Source organism: Chrysoperla carnea, chromosome 5 (assembly GCF_905475395.1).
Source record: "Chrysoperla carnea chromosome 5, inChrCarn1.1, whole genome shotgun sequence".
NCBI lineage: Eukaryota > Metazoa > Arthropoda > Insecta > Neuroptera > Chrysopidae > Chrysoperla > Chrysoperla carnea.
In genome coordinates this window covers 19,019,587-19,028,542 of record NC_058341.1, presented here as the reverse complement: position 1 = coordinate 19,028,542, position 8,956 = coordinate 19,019,587, and the positions used below count along the sequence as shown (strand labels likewise).

Here is an 8,956-nt window from a genome sequence, read left to right as displayed (position 1 = left end):
ATAATGACTATCGATTATAACGATTTAAATTGATAGGCTCTTTAACGTCGTTATATGGATAATATTATTTTAAAATCTTTTTAATCTATTTAAATTAAAAATGGAAATAAAAAAATTGATTATTTTAAATTTCGTTTATTAAATTATTTGTAAAATTTAATTCACATAATCTCGGAAAGATGTGACCCTCAAATTAAAACAGATGTATATAATGTAATATTCATTCATAAAAAATTATAATATTTAAAAAATAAATTAGATTATTTCCATTGATAACGGAAATCAAAACTAGAATTTATAATAAGTAGGTGTTAAATGTATTAAAAAAGAACAAAAATTATGAGTATAAAAAAACCAACAAATCATAAATTATATCAATGGCAAAGGAAACAATTTCCTTCTAGCCGTTATTTAATTGATCTAACCTTGACTTTACATATAAATTGTAACAAGATTGAAGGTTTTTTTTTAGCTAAGTATATGCAAAATAGCTTATACAAAGTAGTAGAACATTTTTCATAGTGAAATAAATTCACTACGAGCATCAGGGGTTGTTGTCTTGCTATGGGCATATCGACAGAAAATAATCTAAATTTGTGTATACTTATTAGGAATATAATAATACATTAATCACAAAAATTCGAAGTCGATTGACCGTCTCTAACTCGAGTTAAATACAATTAAATATCGGATAATTAACATGGAGAGCATAGGTTGCATTTTGTTGTGTTTTTAACAAGTTTTTTAATTCCAGAAAAAAAAACTAGATTTAAGATATTTTCAAAAAACTAACTGAACATTCATGAATTTATGTGTGTGAGTTTAAAAAAAAAACCCAAAACTATTGACTGTTTCTTTCTTGAGATATAATTACTCAAAGTTATTTAAATTTTTTGTATAACAGAAACAATTATATTTAGATTATAAGTAGTGTAAGAGAGATGTCTATTATATACAGAATTACAGATGTTTATTATTATGCTATTATCATACAGAATACGTGATAAATGGACAGTTGAGTTAAAAGCATGTTAAAATTAATACTTATTTGAGTGTGCTAAGCATATCTATACGTACATACCACTGCTGTATGATGTAGTACACTATTTTTACAATATTGTACAAAAACAACCATCTTAATACATTTGATATCACATTGACTTAAGAAATATTTTCAATTTTTCCACGGGTTTCACCTTGTTATGAATAAAAACTAATAAACTTATTACAAAGAATAATTTTATGCATCATTAAATTAATAATACATTATATTAATTAATTTTGGTACATAAATTAATAATAATAATTATTATTTAACTTAAGAATTTATTCAAACGTACGATCAAGCAAAATAAATATCATTTTAAATAAAATAAATATATTATTCTAATTAACACTAAAATTAGTAATTAATTAGTAATTATTATAATTTTAATGCTTAAGTTCTGTTATCATAGATATCTATTACAAGGATATTTAATCATATTCATGTTTTAAATAAAAATATTTATAAAAAATATATATATAACTGATTATAAGTGTATATAAATATATATAATTACTTTTTTATTTAATTGTTTTGTCAACAAAAGAATAATTTACAAACAAATTGAAAGATGAATGTACTTTTTTATTAAATAAATAATAAAAGTATAATTTTAAGGCAGAACGAATACGGTATCTCTTGATGACAACAAATCACTCGTATATGATTATATAGCAGTTTCAATATTAATACAACACGTGTCATAGACAGTACTGTCCAAAATCTAAAATGTGGGATAATTCATTGGTCAACAAAAATTTCGAAATTTCGTCTTCGAAAATACGGCACAAAAATTGCGTTTTTTAATCCCCCCCCTTCTCCGAGCTAGGCTGGGTCACATTTTGTAAAATTCTGCTGTTAATAAAATGCCAAAAAATAATAAATGATCAAAAATTTTCCAAAATAAAATGAAAATGAGCTGCAAGGCGCTGAAAGGTCACGTTTTCTTGAAGCCCTCTCCCCACCATCTTTACCAGACATCGTTACGCTAAGAAATACCTTTCGTTCCTCCCTGTTTTGTGCCGCATTTTGTGAATAGATCCAATGTCATTTGAATGTGAAATCTGCCTAAAATTAATCTACCAATGTCAAACTGATTTTGATTATATTATTTACTTTAGTTTTCATTGCAATTATAAATTTGACGGCTCCCGAATTTAAAATGGGCACCTATCTCTTTGATACCTTTTGAGAAGAACAATTTAGGGAAAAATTGACAATTTTAGTTTGAATAGAGGATAATTCTGATGTCGAATTGGCCATATTACCCAAAAAATGTAAAACTAGACTTGATACCATGACAAAATTTGAAACTGAATTTAAAATTGATTAGAAAACGATGAAGTTATAAGCAATCGAAGATTGGATTCAAAGATTGCCCATCTTCTTTTAGCAAAACAAAGTTTAATTAGGAATTTTAAACGTTCATATCTTGCATACTAGAAAAGATTTTATAAAACCAGCTTCACTTTTTTATTCGTGGAGTGATAAATCTTCATCTAAAGTGATAAAAAAAATGTAGTTAGATTCGATCCCCTATTCGCTACCTAGTTACCGTGATAGTTCTGCCATAAAAAGAATATTATAAAAAAAAATAGCATTTAATGTAATTAAAAATAAATACAAAAGATATATCTGCTGAGATGCAAGGTTAACTGTTTTTAAATATAATTATTATTTTAGAGAATTTATGAAAATAAATTGTCGAGGTTGGTATGTTAAATATTAACATTGACAAAAATTTTAACAATAGTTATCAAAAATTCCCTTAAACTTCATAAAAAAACGTTTAAACCTTATATTTAAAAATAATGGAAGTAAAAACCCTGAGTCACTTTATAAAACCACGAAATTAAATCTTCAACATTGTGATACGGATATAAATTGCAGATTTTTTTCTGTACTGGTAACGATTAATTAAATTAGAAAATTTTCCACGAATCTTTTGGTTCATTTGAATTTATTATTATTATAATATCCTATTGTAGGAATCTTAAATTTTATGAAGTCACACCTTAGTTCAGTAAAAGATGTTACAAAAATCGGCTAGTAAAAGAAAATGAAACAAACCGCTCGCAATTTTCTAAAGCCTCGTGAAATGTGTTTCTTAGAGATCAATATTAAAGTGCACTTAAAAAATTAGTAATTAGACTACTTGTATGACGTAAATGTTAAGTGTTTGTCAAATAATCGAAAACTATTAGACATGTATAACGTATACGTAATTCAAGTTGCCTATTTATTAATTTTATAAGTCAACTATAACGTTATCCGTTTCATTGAATTTACAATTTATTGTTTATTAATAAATAGAAACATTTACGCCACTAACTCGTACGTTACTAATGATATTTGACACCTAAGAAACAAATTCCATGAGATTTTAGTAAAATACGAACGGTTTCTTTCTGTTTCCTTAACTTGTAACATCTTTAACTGTACTATCTGTATAAGAATAAGAATATTATTAAATTCACACTTGCAAATCTTTTACAATAGAATTAAATAATCACTGAGCAGCGAGCACAGTGGGTGTTTTTAAACATGTGGTAAAAATATTATCCTTTCTTTTTAAAATAAAAATAAAATATGACATATTATTTAATACATATTATTATTTTAATATTTATTATTCTTAAAATAACTTTCACTATAAAATATAAAGCCGAACACATATTTAAAAAAAATATTATTCAAAAATGGTAAAATTATTTAAAATTGTTTATTATTTGGATCAAATTATTTACTAATCATATAAAATTGTTTTAAATATTTTGATTTACATTGTAAGATATAGCTTTTACTTATGAAAAAGATTTCCATATTACTTTATATACCCATCCAGAGATATTCAAAATTGTAATTCCAGTTCCATTTCAAAATTTTCGTCACTGCTTTATAGACAGATATTGGTAAAACTAAAGTCAATATAAAATATCTTAAAAAGCACATCACGCTTTTTTACAATGAAATAATTTTTTTGAATGTAAAGAAATAAATTTCTACCATTTAGTTCAATTTTTTAGTTATATAAACTATTATTTCTTTTGTGTTTTTTAGTTTTATCAAAAATTCGGTATAAATATGGTGGAAGCGCAAATAAATGGATATATTTTTAGATATAGAAATCGTTAATCCTGAAAATCCTGATTAGGATAATCAAAAAAAATTATTAAATTATTGTATTATCATCGGTCGTTGATAAGTATGACAAATTTCGAGTTAATCCGACATTTTGAAAGGGGTCATTATCATGTTCAACATTTCCGTTACATACTAACATACTAACATTTGTATGAAACTAAATAAAAGCGTGTTAAGAAAGTAAAGCTTTTTACTGCCAACTCCGTGTGAATTTGACAAGCTTCTTAATTCTTTCTCCAATCAGAAACTCCCAAAAATCTTTGATTTTCACGGATAATATACGGCAAATTAGACGACATATTTTATTTTGTTCTACGTTAAAATGATCATATACCAACTTAGAGGTGTATTCTTTTCTATTACTTGAACTATATATTATTAATTATTATAATTTATAAATATAAATTCAATAAAATTGTTTTGAAAATTCAACAATTTTATAATATAAATATTATTTAATATATATTTATTATTATTACAATATTTTTCAGAAGAATTTTTGAATAATTGTAAGTATGAATAATGATTAATTAATTGGAAATCTATGTATATTGTGCTTGTATGGATCGACATAATTTATTCGAAATTAATTTTATATTAATTTTGTTGATGATTTATGTAATCGGACTTTTAAGTAGAAGAAATTTAAAATTTTAAAAATTTATGATCGTAATTATCCCTGAATTTTATTTTTAAAACCCGACGGAAAAGAGGGGTGTTTAATGATAGAAGTTTGACTGTGTGTGTGTGCCGGGGTGTCTATCTGTGGCACCGAAGCTCTCAATTGGATGAACCGATTTTAATTTGTTTTTAGCTTGAAAGGTAATTTGATATAAATTCTTTTTATAGCTATGTTCCACGAAAATCGGTTTAGTTTGGAGAAAATTACAAGCAAAAACCACATTTGTCGGGGAAATTCTTAAATTTTTTAAGTGTTCACGTGTGCTTACGTCGAATATACTATTAAATAATGCAGATCAAAAGAATTTGAACAAAAAAAATCACAAAGTAATTAAACTATTGTTTAAATAGTAACGTATCGTGTTTATTCAATTCAAAAATTTCCTCAAGCAATTCTATATAGTTTTGCCATCTGTGAGTAAATTAAACGAAGTTATTGACCATTCTTTGTTGAGGCATCTCTCAAATGGCAAAAGTCTTCACCCTCGCTCGATTGACACAATTACTAAAACACGTTTATAGATTTTTTTAAAATAATCATCGTTTTTATTATTCTATTATATAATTTAATAATTCTAATTAAAAATAAATAAAAATGATAAGTTTTAATAATAATAGAAATAAATTAACCATTATGCGATTATAAAATAATGTATCTCATAAAACTAAAAGGTTATTCAGCTATTCAACATATTATTCTTATTGGTCTGCATGATTGGTGCATTTTATAATACATAGTTAACTATTGATAGAAAGTTTTAGTTTTACTCCCGTAAAACCATTGACTCATTCAAAATGACGAAGAGCTATATTCAAATGACATTGGAGACTATAAAAAGCAATTGGATTCAAGGTGGTTGGAAACCTACAGTATTGTAAAAAAGTTTGGGTTTATTGCACGGTACATACATATAAATCAAATACATTCTTTGTAATGAAGTATTGAGTTATTTTTGGCTTTGCAATACCACCCAACAACAAAAATATATAATATATTGTGTGTAAGTGAGGATTATAAATTTCATAATATAGATATCGCTCTTCAATCATTAATACTCTAACTATAGTCGTCCCTGTTTATCAAATGATGGATCTTCGATGAACTCATAATTAAATTAAAATTTTGTTTTTATATCATTGACAACCTTATATTTTTATGGTATTATTATAAACTACAAGATTTTCTAAATATTTTAGATAATTTTTTATCATACTCTCTAGATTTTTTGATATAGAAACATCCAATTGAAAAGGATAACCTATATGATTCATCATTTTTTCAGCCAACTTTGAACGATAAAATAATAATAAAAAGCACGATGATCTAGGAATTTTTTGTGATTTTTGAAAACTTTGTTGATCAAAAAATGTATTTATAAAGTTTTATTGAAATTTCTAGTATTATTCAATCTTTGCATATCTACTCACTTATATTAAAAAAAAAAATTCTTAGAGGAATACGCGAAAAATTTATCTAAAATTAATTTTTATGAATATTTTCGCTGTTCATTAAAGTGGTGCAAAATGTAAAGCTTTAGCATTCTTTTCATATGTCTCCTAAATGATACTCTGGTATTAAATAAATGTATTGGAACCTATTGATCCCACAAAATCAGACTTTATATGGCTTCTAATAGTTATATTCATCACATCTTCTTAATAAATAAAATGGATAAAAGTATTATATTTATATATGGTATTTAGTATTTTTACTATTAAAACTGCATACATACGGAGTAATAAAGTAGATAAAAATAGATAAAAACATTTATATATCTATTATTTAATAGAAATAGAAATACAATGAATGGTATGTTAAAAATTTTTTTATTTTTCGGTAAACTTATATGTCAAATATTATTTGTACGGAATGTATTTAACATCAAACACATTGTGTAAATATTTTTAATTATTGTTAGATATCCTTCTGAAATATTAAAAAGAATATTTGTATAACTTAGTTTTATTTAAGATTAAAACGTTCTTTATTAAGGGGCGATTTTGGTAATCAGAACGAACTTGACATGTAAAACATCCATATGGCATCAAATAACCAAACGGAAAACTAAAATTATAGATGTTGGAACGTTTTGGAAAATAATAACCCAGGCCAAAATTGGTTCTAACTTAGCTGAAGATAGTATTAGCATCAAATGATAATGTAACGACATTGCGATTGCTCATAAATTCAATGTTCATAAAAAAAGCAGGTTTTGTAATTACAATAAATAATATTTTAATCGAGTGTCAAATTTAGGAAAATCGAGTTTTTCGATTTACGATTTTGTGGCTACCGTTTATATTATACTAGCTGTAAACCACTTGCTTTGCTGGACAACATCCCAACTTGTACTTTCTACCCATATCTCTTTGCGTAAGGTTTACAGTTTTGATCATGCTCTTTTATTTGATAGTCCTCTTGGGTATATCTGAAAATATTCGATTATTCATCCCCACTTTCTCTCTCCACCTTTCCATCCTCCGAAGGTTAAAAATAGATAAAAACAATCCTTGAAGTTGGTTGTATATCTTGTCAATATTTGAGCTAAATCGATGCACAAATTTTCAAGCACATTCCTTTCAACCCCTTACTCTTCAATACTATGCATGCGTATTATACATAAAAACCTTCCTCTTGAATGAATCTATCTATTAGAAAAGTTGCATCAAAATCCGTTGCGTAGTTTTTAAGATCTAAGCATGATTCAAAGGGACATGATTCAAACGTAACACGTACAAAACAATGGCAGAAAATTTGCAGCTGAAGAATCATATTCCGCTTCGTTATGGGTTCGCGGTTTATAATAAACTTATTATTATAAAAGTTTTAATAAAATAATTTATTGGATCAATATTACTAGATAACATTCGTCATTGTAGTTGAAGATCCAGTAAATATAAAAATTTTTCATATTTTATTTTATTTTATTCAATAAACTTTTATCTTCCTATAAAGATATGTTGTTAAAAAGACATTAAAAACCAACAATACTGTATGTTGTTATTTTAATATTACATACATTATTTTACAAAAACCATTTTATAATTAGATAATTAATTAATTAATTATTCACATGATTTTGTAATGGCTAATTATTAGTATTGTGTTTTATTTAATAAATATAAACTTTTGCATGCAACAAAAATGTATAAAAGTGAAAAAAAAAGTATAAACATAAAGATTAAAAATGTTTATTGTAAATTAATCAAAACAATATATTCATTAAAAAATATTATAAATTTTAGCGTTCAAAAGTTGATTCGAACAGAATTTTGTTCGATGTTTTCTGTACCTAAATCAGTTCAGAAGAAGCTGATTATATTTCGAAACACAGTTAGTAAACATATTTTTAACAGGATAAAATTTTGATCGAGAATAATAGAAATAAGATTTTTCTTTTCGAATTTTCGAATAGGTAATATATAATTCAAGGTCCCCTGACGGTAAATGTTATTCTGGGTATAACTTTAGTGTCACTGAATCGAAATTTTATAATTACCAAGTCGAAATATCTTGTTCTTTGTCCAAAACAAAATTGGATGTAAAGATTTTTAATATTAATAACGGCGGCTCAGTGGTCTAGGGGTATGATTTTCGCTTAGGGTGCGAGAGGTCCCGGGTTCAAATCCCGGCTGAGCCCGAGATGATTAATTTTAATTTTGTGTCGTTAAGTCAAACTTTTTCTCCAACGCGGGATATTTTTAGAAATAGTAATGAAAATTATCATGAAAATGACCCTACATTCATAAAAATTGATGAACACTAAAGGGACCCATATTAAAATGGATTTAGACCATAACAATTCATTTTTTCGAATACTTAAGTATTGAAAATATTCCAAATGAATTAAAATCAAATATCAGGTTAAATAAACTTATTTTAACAAAATATACAAGAAAATAAAACAAATTTTTACAACATTATTAATACTTTTTTCAACTATTTTTGTGGTTAATTAATTACTAATTTAATTATTATTTATGAATAAAGGTATACGATAATTATTGAGAAGATTTAGACATAAAAATTTGTTAACATATTATTATTAATTTAATTAATATACATATACCGGACGACCCATTGTA

The 8,956-nt window shown here is 25.3% G+C and overlaps 1 non-coding gene across 1 annotated transcript; it reads left to right on the top strand.

The window, feature by feature from the left end:
* Window positions 1–8,439: 8,439 nt before the first annotated feature.
* On the top strand, window positions 8,440–8,511 carry Trnap-agg. The gene has a single exon. It is a non-coding gene; the product is annotated as a tRNA-Pro (tRNA).
* The last annotated feature ends 445 nt before the right edge of the window (window positions 8,512–8,956 follow it).